Raw genomic sequence first — 19649 nt, 5'->3', positions numbered from 1 at the left:
GACTATCCGAGCGCTTTCAGCGTCTGCAAATTATGGCCTGTGGGTCATTGTGTTTGCATTGGCTATGAAACCTGCTGGTACTTCCGAATCCTCTTCAGAACATTTGTCTGTAAATGCATGCACATTCGTGTGTGTATTTGCCATATATTTGTATATATATGGGTTTACATATGATTTATATTATTTAGTAAATGTACGTGAGCCAAAACCATGGGCTCCAACCACAACTTCAGCCACTTTATGACCCATTTTAAAAGAATGAACTATTGCAACCGCCGGCTCATTTTACACGTAAAATATACACGGTTTCAGCGCTGATTAATGGCCTTGCATCACTTCAGTCTAACGATATATAAACCGTAGATGTGTATTCAAAATACACGCAGTACATAAGAATCCCAAATAAAGAATAAAATCTGAAACTTTTGGCATCGATTTACCTACAGCCTTTAAAAAAATATTCTCTTGAATAAAACGCAACAGAATTAATCAGAAAATGTAATAAAGTTTACACTGTTTGACCAGTTAGAAATTCGTTACTCCTCAGATAAAACTAAGTTAGTCATCATCACTTTATATTTAATACCTTTCTTCTTCTCTTTTGTTAGCGTAGACAAAGTTATAGCCGAGTTTACAACAGCGTTCCAGTCGTTCTTCCTCTCCGCTTTTTGGCGCCAATTGGAGATTCCAAGGTTAGCTAGGTATTTTAGAAAACACTTCGGTGAGCCGACAATTTCACATTTTGGGCCGGTCGGTTGGCCACCAAGATCGCATTATCACATCGTTAGACTTTTTCTGCTGGGGATATGTAAAGTCTGCTGACAATCCCGCTTGGAGCAAAACAAAAACGCGTGACATTCGCCAGTTACCCGTCGAAATGCCCGAACGAGTTACCGAAAATTGGAATTGGAGGCGCGTAGCCGCGTCTAACACTTGAAAGAGATAATCTTCAAAAAGTATATGCCAATGAAGTTCTTTCGAATGTTAATAGACATTCCCCATTAAATTTGAAGTAACTGTGTTTTTTCTTCAAACAAGAAGGGAATCTCGAAATGGATCATCCTTTAATTAGTATGACTCCCTTAGCATTCACTTCATGTCGTTGAAGGTTTTTGATGGAATTCATCAACTTTTGTATGTAATATTCCAATGGAATCTTATGCCTCGCTTTCATACGGCTGAGATCAGTGAGCCACTTTTTGCTTTAGGTAAAACAAACAATTTTCGAAAAGGTTAAAATAAGTTAGGGTTACATTGTTTTACGAAAAAAAAATTGTTTCAAATAAGCAAAAGTGTGTGATATAATCATTTAAAGTAAAAAAGTGTGCACTTTAATTTCAGTGTTTTTTTCGTTTTCGACGATCTGTAAATTGCCTGTTTTTACTTTAAATCTCTACATTACAGAGAGTTAATTACTTCCATCGTAAATATCACTTCTATTACTTACAATTGAATATTTTTCATGACCTATTTTTCTCTTTGAGACCCGCGAAAATTTTCGAAAATTACTGCAGTAAAAATATTTGTATTTCATATGCGTTTACATAGTACATACTAAAATATGTGAAAGTACTTTTTTATGCACATAAAATAAAAATATCGTATTTGCCTTACAGTAACAATTTGTTTTTCTTCGAACTCTCACACAGGTCGATTTAAATATGCGCATCGGCATTCATAGCGGCTCGGCGATGTGTGGCGTGTTGGGCAATAAAAAATGGCGTTTTGATGTTTGGTCGAACGATGTTATTATTGCAAATCATATGGAATCTGGCGATATTCCCGGGTGAGTATTAAATTTTGTATATATCTTTAAACACGTGTCATGAAAAAGTGTAAGCGAAAGTTTTTGGAACACTCATATAAAATAAACTTTTGATTTTGGGTCCATTTTTGAATATGAATATTGAATACTATATGCAAACAAGTCTATTAATGTGGTTATACATATATGGACATATTGCATTCTAGGAGAATATTCAAATTAAATAGAATATTATGGCAGCACGCCTACAAAAGTGAAGCGAAAATTTTGTAAATGAAAATTAGTTTCTCAACATTGTCTCCTATTACCTCGATGCACTTGACTCAATAATGCTCAAAGTTCTTTAACACATCTGCTAACTACGTTTTCTATAGATTTACAAACCAATCCTTATTTGATCATTATTCGAGCCAAGTTTCTTTACAACTTTTACTTATAACTTTTAATATTAGGAAACAAAAAGAAATCAAACGGGATAAAATCTGGAGAATCGGTGAATGGATAGAGCAGCAGTTCGTAGTTTGACTATAGCTTCGATGCAGGTGTTACGTGGTCAGGCACTCACCGTACGAGGTTTTTTAATACAATTCAGTTTCGAATCAGCCCAATTATTAATCAAAATACACATATAGAACGTTTTTCCCTTCTCCAAGTATTTCATGTAGATCACAGCTATTGCATCTTTGAAAACACTCTCCGATGATGTGTACTGTTTCGAACGATCCTTGGATAGTGAATATATATTTCAGCGCTGATCACAGTCACAGAATGTTCTTAAACAGAAACAAACACTACTGTGAAGAGGTCTTACAGTTGGGCTTATTCTACGAAGTGAGCAAACGCGACACCTATCACGCTGATGTCTTAATCATAAGCTTTTGCGAGAATGTATCTTTTTAAAGTTACCCTCCATCTAGACGTTTACAGCGTACTCAATCGTGGCTCACCAAATATCCACGTGGTGTTTTAATCCTACTAAGCCAAGTCACCGTTGGCAACATCCAGGTGCTTTTTGATTGACCTTCCAAAAACATGAATTGAAACCGAACTCAGAGACTGTTTTGTTTTTGAAATAGAAAAATTTACATTCAGGAGTCCAATCACCCAGTACAAAAATCACCAGATCAACTTCACGTCATATATAATGTCTTTATTGGCGTAGATGCCGCTTACGCGGCTATAGCCGAATTTACAACAAGTTTAGTCAAGACGTTCTTCACCTGGTCTTTCCAACGGAGTGGAGATCTTCCTCTTCTTCCGGTGGATACTGCATCAAATACTCTCTGAGCTAGAGTGTTTTTATCCATTCGGACAACATGACCTAGCCAACGTAGCCGCTGTCTCTTCACTGAACTATGTCAATGTCGTCGTATATCTCATACAGTTCGTTGTTCCATCAAATGTGATATTCGCCGTGGCCAATGGGCGAAAAACCATGAATATTCCGAAAACTCGTAAGGTCAATTCATCAGATGTTGTCATCGTCTATGCCTCTACACCTGGGTAGCCAAAAAACATCAATTTGAAGGCGAGCGAAGGCAAGAAGGCGAATCATTGCTCCCCAGGGTTGTACGCTAGGTTTGAAAACCACGACGTAAGAAAAACACCCCTAATAAAAATTAAGATCACCTCACTTCACACAATATACAAAACGATTGTACCAATCTAGGAAGAAAATGTATTGATTCGGTTTATGCGCGCAGTTTTAACAGACCAGTCATAGACAAACTTTATTTGGAGTATATGGGGCGTAAACATATATTCAAAATTGCGTTACTAAGAGTATACTAAGAGGTGCATCAAAAGTTCTCCTAAACTTTCCAAGGTTAAATTAGTGTCAGTTTATTATCCGAACAGTTTACTACTGTGGGCAAAAAATTGTTAGACTTTGTTTATAATTTTTAAATTCTTAATTTATTCTTCAAATTTATGTCGCCTCCCTCAAAGTAATCCTCGTTGGCTCCAATAAACTTATGCCGACGTTTTTTCCAATCCTCGAAACCGTTGTTAAATTAAATTTCCGGAATAGCATTCAATGCGCGTAGCGATTCACATTTAATCTCAAAATAGTTTCCTCGAAAAGGTCGGCCAGACGGAGCTAAATCAGGCAAATGCGGTAGTTGCGGCACGATATTGGTTGAAAATTTGGATAAACTCACAAAAATCATCAATGCAAAGTCTGTCGGAAGTAATTTGGAGGGCACCGCACCTCGATAAACGAAGAAAACTGCCAACATAAGCTTGATTTTTGACCTGTTTGATCGTCTGTTTCCGGGTCGTAAGCATATACCTAAGACTCCTCGGCAATAATAAAATATTTCATGACATCCCGGTAGACGGAAATTTTGAAATTTTAAGAAATTCGATTCCTCACACAAAATTTAATGGAACTTCGCCGATTGCGCTTTATGTAATTCAGCAAGTTAAGCGTATACTAAACACTGATAATTATTTTGGTGTGACATTTTACCTAGAAAAAAAATATTTCGACGAATGGGTTTTCGCGCAAAATTTAAATCAAAAAGTCTTACTAACTTTTGCCCCAATTATACAAGACTACCAAATTTATTCCCATTTGCAAATGTAAATAGTTTGTGCCTTATCTTATTTGATTGAGATTTTTTTCATTTAACGACCTTAACTTTTAACTTTTTGACAGACATGCGTACGTCAGTCAACGTCTCTAACTTAAATTAATTTTTAGCTGCATTACCTAGTAAAACCGTAGCTTTAACTAGTATGTATTGGAGTACAATATATACTTTTCCACCCCAGCTTAACATAATGAATTAAGTAATATGTTTTTTCTTATATTCATATTTACATTTCTCATTACCATCAAATCAAACGGTTATATTTATTATCCTTCGGCGATTTAGCAAGACAACTTTCCGCACGTGTTAACAATTAATTCGACTTCAATTACCGTTACAGGCGTTACACATCTCCGAGGCCACACTGAAGTACCTCAACAAGGCCTACGAAATGGAGCCGGCGGTAGCCGTGACAATCTTATCAAGCGCACCGAACCGTTACGGTAAGTGATTGAAGCAGAAGGTGAAATGCATAAATAAACAATTAAGTGAAGTGCGAGAAAGCTACGCCCGTCATAAACTAAGAGCGGTTCATATAAATTTTAAATAGCTTCACACACTGAGAAACAAATAAATGTGAAGATATTTGCCTAAAATATTTTGGCTTTAACTACAATGAGCACTTAACTTTAGATTTTCACACACACACACAAACAACTTTGCATTGTTTATTTATTCTATTTGGTTTAGCTTTTCTTTATGACACTTGCAGACCGAAACGTCGCTTTGGCACGTGCAACAGTCAACACTTAGCCAACACCATTGGCACAGAGATCGGTGGCAGAGATGCTAGCAGCCCAACCGCCGTTACAACACCCGCGAGCATAGGCTCCAAATCCATACCGACCGCAGCTGGCTTGGAAGTCCAACAACAAGTGGGACATCTATCCGCCACACCACTCGCAACGCTGGCCGCGTTGCAGAAGAAGAATATTTCGGTGAACTCCCTGCCATGGAAGGTGTAGCATTAGGTAACGGCGGACGTGTAGGTGATGGCATTAATGGCCCCAGCAGCAACGGTGCGGGCAGTGGCGGTGTTACGGATTCAACTGACTTATCGACTGTCTCGTCGCCGACTACGATGATTGCGCCCATCACAGTGGTCGATGAACGGCACAACAGCAAATTCGCAGAATCTTGCAAGCACAATCGACCCGAAAGCATTAATTATTGAGAATGAACCGACCACGGAATGGACACCGGAAATCCCATTCAAAAATGTACGTGCGTACTCTAAAACGTAACTCTACGTAATAATTTATTTTATACCTTACACACACATGCGTCTGTGCGTACAATTTCACTATTTAGCATGAGTATGTGTGAGTTCTGGAGGGGCAATATTCGCCACGAAAATACGGTGAAATGCATTCATGTTACTTGGTACGCGAATGTACACATGCAGTTATATTTTGTGTAAAAAAGGAGTTTGAAACTAGCGCCACAAACAAGAATGACTGATTAGTATCAGCTTTGAGACGTGTTGATGAATAACTGCGGTGTGTGAACACAAGTCAACGGTAGTAACATAAAATTCTTGCAAGGAAATTCGCAAGTTTTTTTCGCACATTGTGTGGAAATGTTTCCCAATTTTACTACATAGAATTTAAACCCATGTGCAAACTAGATTTTGCAGCAAATTTTTTGTGAATAAAAGTATTCACTTCTTTCGTAGAACTTTTCTCTCGAAAACTTGTAGCACCCACTCAACAGTCGTCCATGCGTCTACACCATATAGCAGGGATGCAGATAATGAGTGACCTGTAGAGTTTGGTTTTTGTTCGTCGAGAGATGACTTTACTTCTCAATTGCCTACTCAGTCCAAAGTAGCACCTGTTAACAAGAGTAAATCTGCGTTGGTCAGCAGTGACGAGGGAGCCAAGTCGCGAATGCGTGGGGGCTGGAATCTAGTGGTACAGATTATCAGAATTCGGGCCCTGGGGAAGCCGATCAGCCTAAGTTCCTACATACTCTCTCAACAAATTTTTATATGTTGCAGTAGTAACAGATTCACCTCAAATTTTAATAATTAATTCCTTAATATACAGGTGACTTCGATGAACTTTCGGCGGAACCATGCTTTGCCTCCATCGAGAAAATCAAAACGGTTGGCGCCAAATTCATGGCTGCTTTCGGTCTGAATTTGCGTTTATGAAGAAAAAACTAGAAGATATCAACAAGTAAGCATTCAACAATTTTCAGCTGCGCGTAGGCATCTGCAGTGGACTGCAGCCTGCGATATACGGTGATCGTGGCTTCACGTATGGACTCGACTAGTGAGAATTTGCGCAGAAGATGTGCCGCTATCGCAGGCGCCCAACATACAACGGCAGATATCGCATCATGGTTCATTCAGCGCCGTTGTCTTTGGCATGTTGCAAGCATCGAAACGTAGCACGACTATTGCAGGCACACGTAAGTCAATATAACAGATGTGTGGATTTATTATCACATACATACAAACATACATATATACTTAGATAATTTATTATACATACATGAATGTAAATAGCATATGCATATGTGTAACGTTATGTAAATATACCATTGGTTCTTTTTTTATCGCTTTCAATGAATTTGCAGCGATTGGCACTCCCTCACCGCAAATGCGACGTGGTCGAAGTGGTAGTACTTTCAGTTCGGTGCGTCTATCACCAACAATTCAGCGATGCGCAATATAACACGGGTGCGTGGTTGTTCCTATTGAAAAAAGGAGGTTGACTTTTTTGAACGCCCCTCATGCAATGCGATAAGAATTTCACTAATTCTGTGTTCATTTTGTTGTCTTTTTTCACTTTGCAGAGCTCGTCCAACAACTCGATAGTAACGCAGACCAGTAACTCCTATATATCGTCCTTCCGACGCATCGATCAGATCGAAACGACGCTGTCCAAAAGTCATAACGATGCTTTATAGCCTGTACGTAATTGCATATAAGCTGCCCGGTGCATGAACAACAACAACCACAATTTTAATTACTTAGTACTTACATAATGAACTTATTTATTGTACATGAAGTCACAACACTGTCACACTTCGATACACCATACCAACAGAACCCACACATCAATACAACCTACACGCGAGAGCACCGCAGCAAACACACACCACATTGGACGCCTCTCAACAAAATGGGTCGTCACCTCTACACAGCGCTTTTTTTCGTTTGCACTTTGAGCCTTCACGTCACCTTTTTCGATCGTCGGCCGCTCTCATCGTTACGCTGCTATTTTAACAGTTTTCTTATTACTTAGCACATTTAATAAACCGATTTTGTTGAGTTCAATTTGAACAATGTTTGAAAAAATATAAACCTGAACTAATATTGTCGAGAATCGAATCCGGCCGTTTTTATTTAAAAAAGGTGAAAGAAAGGTAAGTGTCAAAAAGGTGAAGTGGGCACCGACTCAAACAATATTTATATGTCGAAAGTAATTACGCAAACACCACGCTGAGGTCCTGAATGTAAACTGATTTCAGTTAAGCGATAAGTGCATTTAATTTTGGTATCTTTTTCAAGTTAACTAGACTATTTAATATATAAAAATGTATAAATTCGACGAACCATTTACGAATTTTATTACCAACAATCCAATTATTATGGCAAATGTGAATGTGAAAAGATTTAGCTTTATTTTAAACATATGAAAAGAATATTAAAAAATTACAAGAAAAAGTAAAAATAAAAATCCTAGAGGATAAGGCAGCATAGGATAGCGTAAAGTAAGCATATATGTATAAACGAACGTACTTATAGATCTTAGCCGAATACACTTATACCAATAGTTTTTCCAGTCCTCCAAACACTTTTTGGAAAGGCCTTCAGCGATTTTTTTTTTTGCTTTATATCTTCGATCGACTGAAATCATGTTTCACGGAGCAGCAAATATGGTGAATACGGTGGTTAATCGATGGTATCATTGCGGTTTTGGCTTTAAATTCGATCACAATCGTGGCACGATGCGATGGTGCATTATCATAAGGCCGTGTGTCCTTCCAGAACAGGTTCATGATGCACACAACCACAAATATCGAAAACAATGAGCACACCCTTGATTTTCGATCGGATTTGGGATGGCTTTTTTGATTTCGGCTCGTTTTTTCACCATTTCGATGATTAATGACTTGTTTGTATGCCAAACTCATAAAATTGTATCTCATCAGTAATGCTCTCCATAAATGTGTGTCCAAAGAAGTCTGTTTTCGGTATCCTTTTTGAAAAAAATTCAGATTTATCAAAAATTCAGATTAGTCAAGCAAGAACGTGTTTCATATCCTAAATATCTACCAAAATAATTCGAACAGACTCGGGAGAGATGTCGAGATATCTTGCCATCTTTCTACCGCTTGCCTGACGATTTTCAAACACCATATCCTTCACTTTTTTAATATTTTCATCAGGTTTTTGTCATAATATACATATAGTTACCTAAAATGCAATATAACGTACCAACATTTTCGGAAAGTTACAGTGTAAGGAATAAAACACGATATACTATAAATTGGAACATGAGTGAAACAAAATTTAAATATAGGTTAAAACTGGGTTATCTCTGAAAGCAGAACCATAAAATGGTAGACATATGTATATACTTACTATATGGGTCATTCCATCAATTGGCGACATGGTTTTGTACCTTTATTCCGATCAAACAAAAAATTACTATTTCTTTTATTTTTTAACGATCGATCGTAATCAATAAAACACTCAATTTCGAATTTTTTTTTATCATACGTTATTTTGCATTTTAGGTGAGGATATATACTTTTATATACATATGTATATAAATTTCATTAATAAAGTACGAAGTATTTATCGAATAGTTATTGATTCTTTTCCTGATATATTTTCAAATTTCTACTTAAACTAAAACAAGAAAAAATGTACCCAATCAGGTTAAGTAAGTTAAAATTTGTCTCCAAGTATGATTAAATTGGTTATCCAACAACAACACCGGAAAGTTTGTAATATCAGGAATCACAGAACGAATTATTCAAGAATTAATTTTTATTTTGTTAGAATACGAAAGAGTTTCATAAAGTTCTTGTGAATAAACGTGGTAGACTAAAATTTTCACTTTCTGCCAGGACGTTTAAAAAATAATTATTTCGACTTTTTAGAACAGACGTTTAAAAATGTGTACAAATATGCCGAACTTCGGGATTTATAAGGATGCACATATGTACAGTTGAAATATATGTATATACAAATATTTATCAATTTGTAAACGTAATTTTATCAACTACTAAGCTTGTTACTATGATTCTAGTCGTTAACTTTAAATAAAATACTTCAACAAATGCGCAAAAGACTTTTGGAATTGCAAAGTACCTTACTTCTCCCTTTGACTTACTTTCATACAAGTAACGATTTTAATACTTCTACAATTCTTGATAATTAAAATGTTAACAGTTAGTTGGAATATGAATGGTTTTATAGTCGATCTTGCACCTAAGCTGTTCCAAACTTTTTCGACTTTCATGAAAAGTACATGATCACTTTTTTGAAAAAATATAATATAAGCAAGAAAAAGTTAATCGATACCAAATCGCTGATTGTAGAAAGAACAGTTTCGCTAGAGGTAAGCGATCTTACTATAAAACCTCAAATAAAACAGATATTCAAAGATATACTTTCTTGAAATAAAATACGTATTAAATTGAACAACGTATACACAGCTTATGGAAGTAAGAAAGTTCGGGTGCAACCAGACATTTTATGCAACTTGCAAGAACCAAAGCCAGTGAAATACCTTAAGGTGCAAGCCAGAGCATCAGAATTCGAGCAATTATATACACAACTGATCTTCCCTAACTCGAATCACCAAAGTCCACAAAACAACTTTAAGTCAGATAGACTTCGAGTTATGGAAGTGAAACCACACCATAAAGTCCCTCGTCTCAGTTTTGCCCGAAATCACATGAGTGAAGACTGGCATTCGGTAAGATTAAGACAAATAAAATTTTGAATTATACGGTTATGGCAAAGTAGACTATGCGCTTACAAAAAAAGAAACTGTACTATTCGTCCTAGGTGATTTTTTCCAATGAGGAAAAGTTCAACCTTGATGATCCAGAAGTCTTTTTGGAATACTGAAGAGATTTACGAAAATATTCGTGCTTTTTTGCAAAGCGCAATTTCGGCTGAGGCTCATTTATGGTATGGGGCCTCAGCCCCCTTCCCTTCTCTTCTTGCCGAATTCATAGTTCTAAGTACCAGGAAGTATTAGAAGCAAACCTGTTACCCTATATACACAGTCATCCGCAAAACTTTCTCTTTTCATCAAGACACCGTAAGAAGCCATACGATCAGGTCAACTAAACGTGACTTTAACGTAAAAATATCGATCTTTTGGAATGATCAGCTTATCCCCTGATGTAAGTTTTATTGAGACTATCCGGAGATTGCTGGTAAGAAAGATTTACGAGGATTATCGTCAATTTAATACGATTTCTGAGCTGAAAACAGCTTTTTTGGATAAAAGAGCGTTATTAACCTCAGAAATGCTTTTTCATTACACCACCTCATTGACAAATCTAATATTCGTATTTAGTAATTATAGCGGAAGCGCAATAAATGTTTAAGAAAAAGGAGATATTTGTTTCTTTACTTTTTCGGTGGTGGAAATGCTGTCTTTATAGCAATATATTAAGCACATGAGGGCTCAGGTAAGTATTGATCCAAAACAACCAAATTTTGTTACATAGAGATATTATTGTCAGGAAAAGATTCTCTCTGAATTTCAATTGTATATCTCACTTATTGATCGACATTTTCGGTCAAAAGTAAACTAAAGATGCTGGAATCCACACATTCGGTACCAAGGGGCTTGAAACGTTTTGGTTGAATTTGGGCAATTTTTGGTCATAAGGTGGCATACTCTAAGGGCATTATTCGGTCAAAATTTTGTCAGGTTATAATAATTACTTCTTGAATTGAACAGGAAAGTAAACGAATCAAATGAAATCTAAAAATGTGTTATATGGGAAGAAGGCGTGGTCGCAGTACGATTTCGCCCATTTTCATACTGCGACATGAGAATAGCACGTACGAATTTCACGTACTAAAATTACTCGAAATCAGTCGATCTGGTCGCGATATATGTAATTTCACCAAAAAAAAAAACAGGGCGGAGCCACGCCCATCGTCCAGTTTGCATACCGGCTCCCAAAAACCCATCTCGGCGGCTTTATGTAGCGGTTTTTATTACATTTGAGTTGGATAAAGTTGGTTTTTGGAATTTTTTCATATTTTTTTAGCCACAGGTGCCCATTGCTACTGCGATCCGCGATTACAGTTTTATATCTTAGTTATGGCACTTTATAGGTTTATGGTTAATAGCGTTTTCTGGGTGTAGAAGTACTTCGATTACGCCCATCTGCGAACACAAAAATTTTCTGGACCAAAGAACCCGCACATTAAGTTTCATCAAGATATCTCAATTTTACTCAAGTTACAGCTTACACAGACGGGCGGACGGACAGACAGACAGTAACCCAGATTTCAACTTTTTTCATCATACTGATCATTTATATACTCGTATATGTATATATATATATATAATAACCCTATATCTACTATCTCGCTTAATTTTAGTTTGTGTCACCCAAGACTATTATACTCTGCAGCAACAGGTTGGAAGAGTATAAATATAAAATGTATATAAAAAAGTTCAAAAGATTAATAATATTATATGAATAGTGCATTCGTTCGACCCAAGCTGATAGAGACATTTTGCTTATTATCGTCATTGATTACTGAGCAGCAATAAAATGCGATTTTAATTGTGTACATACTCGTATGTCTGTATAAATGCACTTGCGTCAGTACAGCAGCAACATGTTGTTGCGCTTGTTGCTTGCTTTTTGCTTAACACAAGATATGAACAAACTTATGTTTGGAAAAGTTTAACTCAATATACAAACAAATCCGTCTGGCTTAATTGTTAAACTTTTATACATAACCTAATCAGCATTTAGAAGATTGTTTCTTGATTTCTTATACGTTGGAGCCGAGTTGAATTCAATTCGCTAATGTCTCTTCGAAATTGAGAAATATATAATTTATATATAAAAACATGAAATTGTTCAGATATAGCATATAGCTATCATACAAACTGAATAATCGGAATAAAGTACATGTATAGAAACGCTTTCACTGGACGAGACATTTTGACGAAATTTTGCATTGGTTACGCAGGTCTTAAAAAAAATTGCTCTCTGTATTTTTTTTCTTCTTAATTGGCGAAGACACCGCTTACGTGGTTAAAGTAGGGTTTACAACAAATCGTCAGTCGTTCTTCCCTTTCACTGTTTTGTGCCAATTGGAGATTCCAAGTGGAGTCGGTCTTTATCCACCTGGTCTTCCCAATGGAGTGCTGGTTTTACTCTTCATCTCCTTCCTTCGACGGGGAGAGCTAGAGTGTTTTCGCCCATTCGGACAACATGACCTAGCCAGCGTAGCCGCTGTCTCTTAATACACTGAACCTTGTCAATTTCATAGTATATCTCATACAGCTCTTCGTGCCATTGACTGCAGTATTCACCGTTGCCAATGCGCAAAGGACCAAAAATCTTCCGCAGAACCTTTCTCTCGAAAACTCGTAACGTTGACTCATAAGATGTTGTCATCGTCCACGCGTCTGCACCATATAGCAAAACGGGAATTATGAGTGACGTATAGAGTTTGGTTTTTTTGTTCGTCGAGAGAGGACTTTACTTCTAAATTGCCTACTCAGTTACACCTGCTATCAAGAGGTATTCTGCGTTAGATTTCGAGGCTGACATTGTTACTGGTGTTAATACTGGTTCCAAGATAGAGGAAATTATTTACGACTTCGAAGATATGATTGTCAAGAGTGACGTGGGAACCAAGTCACGAATGTGACAACTGTTTGTTTGATCATGGGAGACTGCCTCTTGTTCAATGCCAGACCCATTTGCTTCGCTTCTTTGTCCAACCAGATGAAAGCAGAACTAACGGCGCGATTGTTATTGTCAATGATATTCATATCATTAGCGTATGTCAGCAGTTGTACAATTATACTCTTAGAAAATATTATCTATTCAGCTTGTATTAATTTCTCCAGCAGTATATAGGAGAAGTCAAATATGGCAAATATATTTCAATACCATATATTTCAACCTTTGAATCCCTTTATTAATACAAACTTTGCAAAAATAGTAAACTAAGCGTATTATGACTTAAAACCTGGAGAACGGTTTGGTCACCTTATAAATTAAAGAACAGTGTGTGCTCGATTTTCATGGATTCTTCAAGAAAAAGCACTGAAACAATTCTGCTTTACAGTGGCGGTTTCCACACCTCCATTCCTTTCGGTCATTCTGAACACCTCAAGCAAACCTTGAAATAATTCGTTAATTGTATATTAAAATATAAGGACGACGGAAACATGGAAAACGGTGAATTAAAAATATTGCGTATGTTGCTTGGACAACAATCTAAATTTATAGAATTATTTTTCTTTTGGTGTCCTGCTATAGTAGAGGGTGAGAAAATCATTGCACCAAAAGGTGTTAAAGAAGTCAGAAAGAAAGTTTTTGGTAATAAGAAAGACCTTAACAACAAAAAAAATGTCAAACGGATGTTAAAAGCATTTCAAGCTTTTGAATGCTTAATGAGTCTTAGAGAACATATTATTTTTTCACTCCTCAAAATTTACGATATAGATGTAAGTAAAGGGCAAGGTGAATGATGTCATCAATATATGGAGGAAATAGAAAAAGACACCAGGGAAGATGAAACATCTCAATGATGGCATACCACTGTTCTCTCAGAGTACCTCTGAAAGATCATTAACATGTACATAAATGCACTAAAACGAATCTCACTCGGAAAAATAAATGTGATTATTACTTTCTAATAAATCTATTTAGATAAAATAAAAATTAGTTTTCTTACGCAATTTTAAATAAACTTTCTTTTTAATCTTCCTTATTTTAGTATAAATTGATTTAACTTAAATATAAATTCAAATATCTCGATGAAACTTGGTATGAAGGCTTCTTAGTACAAAAAAATTAAGATATAAAACTCATATTTGGCACAGAGGGTTGCAGTAGCCAGGGGCACTGTAGGGAAAGCATTTTGAAAAGTGGGCGTGGCCCCACCCTCTAATAAGTTTAATGTGTATATCTCCTAAACCACTTAAGTACAACTTAAGTACAAGAACTCCTATATTGTGAAAATAAATGAAATCGGATGAAAACCCCGTTCACTCCCCATATAACGGTACTGTTTAAACCTACTGAAAGCGCGTTAAATCGATAACTATATCGGCCAGAAATGTAAAAATGTGCCGCCGGGAAGGTATAACAAGGCTTTATAGGGACCGTCGTAAAAAATGGACGATTGGCGTGGCACAGCCCACTTTTTGGCGAAATCTCATTGGGACCCGATTGACTGATTTCTATAAAATTTAGAATGTGACAACTTACTTTTCAATACACAAACCAAGAAGCAATTAATATAACGGGATAAAACTTTGCAAGAAGAATGTCTTTAGTGTGTGCCTGCTCATGACCAAAAAAAATGTCGGCCAATGTTTTCTATACATAACTGAAGTTAAAGTATAATCTTTCTCTTATAATGGTATGTCTTTATGTCAAAAAACCAATACTTTCCCTAGCCGCCATATACTTATAATAAAGAGTAGAATATATAGCGTGCATCTTTGAGTCAAAAATAGTTATATTTGAACAAAAACTTGGCCTATCCTCCATATAACTAATTTCAGGATTTTCGAACATACGGCTGACTTTATTCTATATGATTGGTTTTACACCTCAAAGTATCTCCCCGGCTTTGATTTTTGTAAGTACCAATAGTGTTAAATGTTCGGTTGCATCCGAGCTTAGCTCTTCCGTACTTGTTTTTAAATAGATTTAAGATTTTATAACTTATTTTTAAAATTTAAAAAAATCCAATAAATAAATAAATATTGAAAAAACTAATATTATAAAATTAAAATAAATTATTAATATTTTGAATATAAAACTCTCAAAACATTACTAATCGGGAATGATATTTTTATGATAGTCAAAGCTAGGAGGAATTTAGTTACTGAGCTAATATTTGCTATTATATATGGCGTATTCCATACCAAATCGACCACTTTTGAACCCGACCCCTTTAGATTTTGCTGAAACTTATCCATCCTTTTCTAATCTTTGAAAACCATTTTTGAGAATTTTTTCAAAATTTTTTGTCCTACTTCAAAAAAGTTATGAATTTTTCTATTTTTTGCTAAAAAAATGGCTTTTTTATATTCAAATAGCCATAACTTTTGTAGAAATTGACTTTTGGGGACCATTTTTTTTTTAAATTTTTGTTTTTGAATGAACTTTTCGAAAAAATACTCGAAAAAAATTTAACACGATCAATTATATAAAATAATCGTTTTTTTTTAAGTAAAATCTTAATTTTTATTTTTTTGAAATTTCGCCATTTTTGTTTTTTGTTTTTTTTTTCTCAAAAAAAACTTCAATTAATTTGACAACTATCCCTGCTAATCTCGGAGTGGGCCGATTTTTTTTATATTTTTTTTATTTAAAAAAAGAAAAAAAATTTTAAATAAATAAAAAAAATATTAAAAAAACTCGGCCGACTCCGGGATTAGCGGGGATAGTTGCCAAATTAATAGAAGATTTTTTTGGGGTGAAAAAAAATAAAAAAAAAATGGCGAACTTCACTTTTTTAAGTAAAATCGTAATTTTTTTTTTATGGAAGTTCGCCATTTTTTTTTATTTTTGTTTCTTCAAAAAAAATTTCAATTAATTTGGCAACTATCCCTGCTAATCCCGGAGTGGGCCGATTTTTTTAAATATTTTTTTTTTATTTATTTAAAAATTTTTTTCATTTTTTTAATAAAAAAAATATAAAAAAAAATCGGCCCACTCCGGGATTAGCAGGATAGTTGTCAAATTAAATTGAAGTTTTTTTTGAGAAAAAAAAAAACAAAAAACAAAAATGGCGAAATTTCAAAAAAATAAAAACTAAGATTTTACTTAAAAAAAACGATTATTTTATATAATTGATCGTGTTAAATTTTTTTCGAGTATTTTTTCGAAAAGTTCATTCAAAAACAAAAAAATTAAAAAAAAGGTCCCCAAAAGTCAATTTCTACAAAAGTTATGGCTATTTGAATATAAAAAAGCCATTTTTTTAGCAAAAAATAGAATAATTCATAACTTTTTTGAAGTAGGACAAAAAATTTTGAAAAAATTCTCAAAAATGTTTTTCAAAGAGTAGAAAAGGATGGATAAGTTTCAGCAAAATCTAAAGGGGTCGGGTTCAAAAGTGGTCGATTTGGTATGGAATACCCCATATACATATGTACATATCTGAATAACTAAATAATTATCGTATTTGAACTTAGTTTGCGTCCAAAGGTTAAATATCTCTGGGCTAAAAATAACAAAACAAACGTGTACACTTTTCTATTACAGCTGTCATACACATAGATATAAATATATATACATATATATACACGTTCACATATAATAAATGTACATATCCATATGAAAACATCTTCAATAATTTGATTATGATGTTATTATCATCTTAAACATAAACACAACATCAAACACTGCCGGCTTAATTATACAACAACAGCTAACTGTCAAACAGGTTGCGATGCCGACTATGTTATGTTAACTAGCATAACAGTGTTAGAGCGTTAACATGAAAGTGAGGTATACATGTATTATTTTACGACAAGATAATTATAAAACATAATGCAAAATGTGTAGACAACAAATAAATAATGAAAAAATGGCAAGCTTTATCTGAATATCGAAAAACATTATTAAATCCGATATTTAAAAATATATATTTGGTTATGTTAATGCTTAGACAAAAATTTCAAATTTAACTACCTTTCTCTGCGCTAAGCTTTTTCTAACAGAAAGCTCAGCATCAGCAAATGCTTGTTGCAAATACCTTCCGAATGCCAAAACAAGAAATTTAGATTTCAGTTGTCGCATCGTTTTACTGTTGAGCGTTACAGAAATCGCATGGAATCGTCGGTTAAGCATACGCACTGGCGGTCAGTGATTTGAAGTGTGTTAATATATGACAAATTGGCTGATGCATTTGAAAGTATTTCCAAATTTTTGGTAATAATAATAAATATTGATGCGCTACTACGTTTAGTTAGCAGAATATTGAGAATAGTGAAATAAAAGTGCTTGAGAAAAAAAAATTAATAGAAAATGTGTGTGCTTCTTAAATAAAAAAATAATTATTATTATTATAATAATATTAAAGTTGTACAAAAAATGTGTGCTGTTTGTGTATTAAATTATTATAGTGGCAATTATTTTTTAAATACATAAATCATAGCTGTGTCCCAAATGATCAAAATAAATTCCAGCGTAAATAGAATACAAATGGCAGAAAAAAGGCGCCTTTCAAAGGATACTGCCTGAATTCAAATTCAATTGAATTAAATTTTCATACAAGCAAGCATAAAATCAACATTTTCGGTCGCAAATTCGTTCCGAGTAAAACGCAAAACAACAAACACAGGCCATCGTTGGCGCTAAGGAATAATTTTGGGTTGTGAAGATTTAAAAATTATTGTGCAAATATTATGCGAATATAAGTGGCTCCAACTACTACTTAACGTTTAGGAGTGGAGGTAGGTGATCTGCGTTTAGTTACTCAGCAGGAAGAGGTGAGTAGGAAAAGCAATGCAAAGACGTTGTTGCTTAGCGTGTTGCCTGTAGGTCCACCTTATTCAGCTATGATTGCTTGTTTTGACCTTTTTTGAAGTGCATAATTTCAATGAATGGCCAAAACAGCTTTTTGTAAAAAAAATGGTTATAAGTGAATATTTATAAAAATATGGTACATGGATTTATATCCTCCAGCTTGTCTGGAAAATTCGTTCTATTTATTTTTGGCACAAAAGCCGCTTTGATAAACAAAAGCTTGCGGTGAAGTGTGTTCGAGTGCGGCATTACAAATTCTTAAGAAGCAGCAAAAACGACCTTTGATAGTGGTACATATGAGAATGTAATTATTTAAATGAAGGGAATAAGGACTATTTTATATAAATAACATATCATTAAAGAAATAAAAATAATATTAAATAAATAGTAACAAATAAAAATGCTGAAATTGTAAAAATCCGAGCTTTTCATCTTTCATTCAAACAATCACTATTTGTTTTTGAATTAAGGTCTTATTATAATATTTAATGATTGTATTTTGTTTTCTCTGTGAGTGTTCTAAAAGAAATATTTCAGCTTTCCCATAATACCGCGGCAAGTTACGCTGAGTAATAATATCTAATGAGTGATATTAACAGTTAAAAGTAAACGAAAGGGATTGATATAAATTTCCATATGATATAACTCAGTCACTAGTTAAATAATATAACCCTAATTTCCTTTAGATAATTATTTTGTATTTAAAAAGACTCTCTCAGTCGAGTTAAACTCGAAAGCGAAGACCCAGTTTACCACCATGTCTAAAGTCAGCGTAAATGTTGGTGAAATAGTGAAACAACGCAAGCATCACCGAAATAGAATCGAGATCTACACCCAAATAACCGCAAAAATGCAGTAAGTAAGCGGCACTTTTGGGTACAGTCGACGTCCGAAACAATGAGATGCGGCCAAATAAGATCGGAAGTTACCGATAACAAAACCAGAGTGCAACAGATTTTTCGGAAACAGTTGCAACATAAATATGATATTGAGTTGCGTACACAAGAACTTTAGCTCACCATAAGAAGGTCCGTTTTCCTTCTTATGAGAGGCACAGGATTTGGGGCAACAAAGGTTAGAATATGTTGAAATATACAGGGTCCCAATGGTCAATAGTATTGCAATCTGGCTGTAAGAGGAGCTATTTAAAGCGAACTTATACCATTGGCAGAAGAGTTTCATGCCGAGGTCTCGATATTTCAACAGTTCCCTTCAAGGTATACGATAATCTCTCTGTAGTCGACAAATCTCCGATTATTAAAAATGGAAGACAGTTAGATATCTTAACGCACTTAAAGGAGATCATTGTTGAAAATAAGCAGGTATAGGCATGAGCATACTTTAATATGTAGTCAATTCAATACACCGACGTTTATAATTGGTCGCACAACAAAAAGTCCACATCTTACTATCTAATCAGTTGCCGAAATTTCGAATGTAAATAACACTTAAATTAATTAATTTTTTCACTATACTTTTGTTTGCTCAAATATCAACAATTATTAAAGTCAAATCAACTTTTTATCAATACAATTATTCACAATTTAATAATCTTT

General features: G+C 34.7%; 1 protein-coding gene and 1 pseudogene across 2 annotated transcripts in view; both read left to right on the top strand.

Annotated features, from left to right (window-relative positions):
- LOC125778708 (adenylyl cyclase 78C-like) overlaps positions 1 to 7275 on the top strand; it is a 76720-nt pseudogene extending 69445 nt beyond the window's left edge.
- Positions 1 to 19649, top strand: part of LOC105225020 (adenylyl cyclase 78C) — a 205584-nt gene that overhangs the window by 69858 nt on the left and 116077 nt on the right. Inside the window, exon 2 of one of the 2 annotated variants that reach the window (XM_049456907.1) lies at positions 18025 to 18056. The gene's annotated coding sequence lies outside the window, so the exon portion shown is untranslated. Of the gene's footprint in view, positions 1 to 17367; positions 18057 to 19649 lie in introns of those variants that run through there. The other variant, XM_049456908.1, reaches the window with a different exon arrangement.

Source organism: Bactrocera dorsalis, chromosome 5 (assembly GCF_023373825.1).
Source record: "Bactrocera dorsalis isolate Fly_Bdor chromosome 5, ASM2337382v1, whole genome shotgun sequence".
In the NCBI taxonomy this organism is placed as follows: domain Eukaryota; kingdom Metazoa; phylum Arthropoda; class Insecta; order Diptera; family Tephritidae; genus Bactrocera; species Bactrocera dorsalis.
This window is presented reverse-complemented; position numbering and strand designations above follow the sequence as displayed.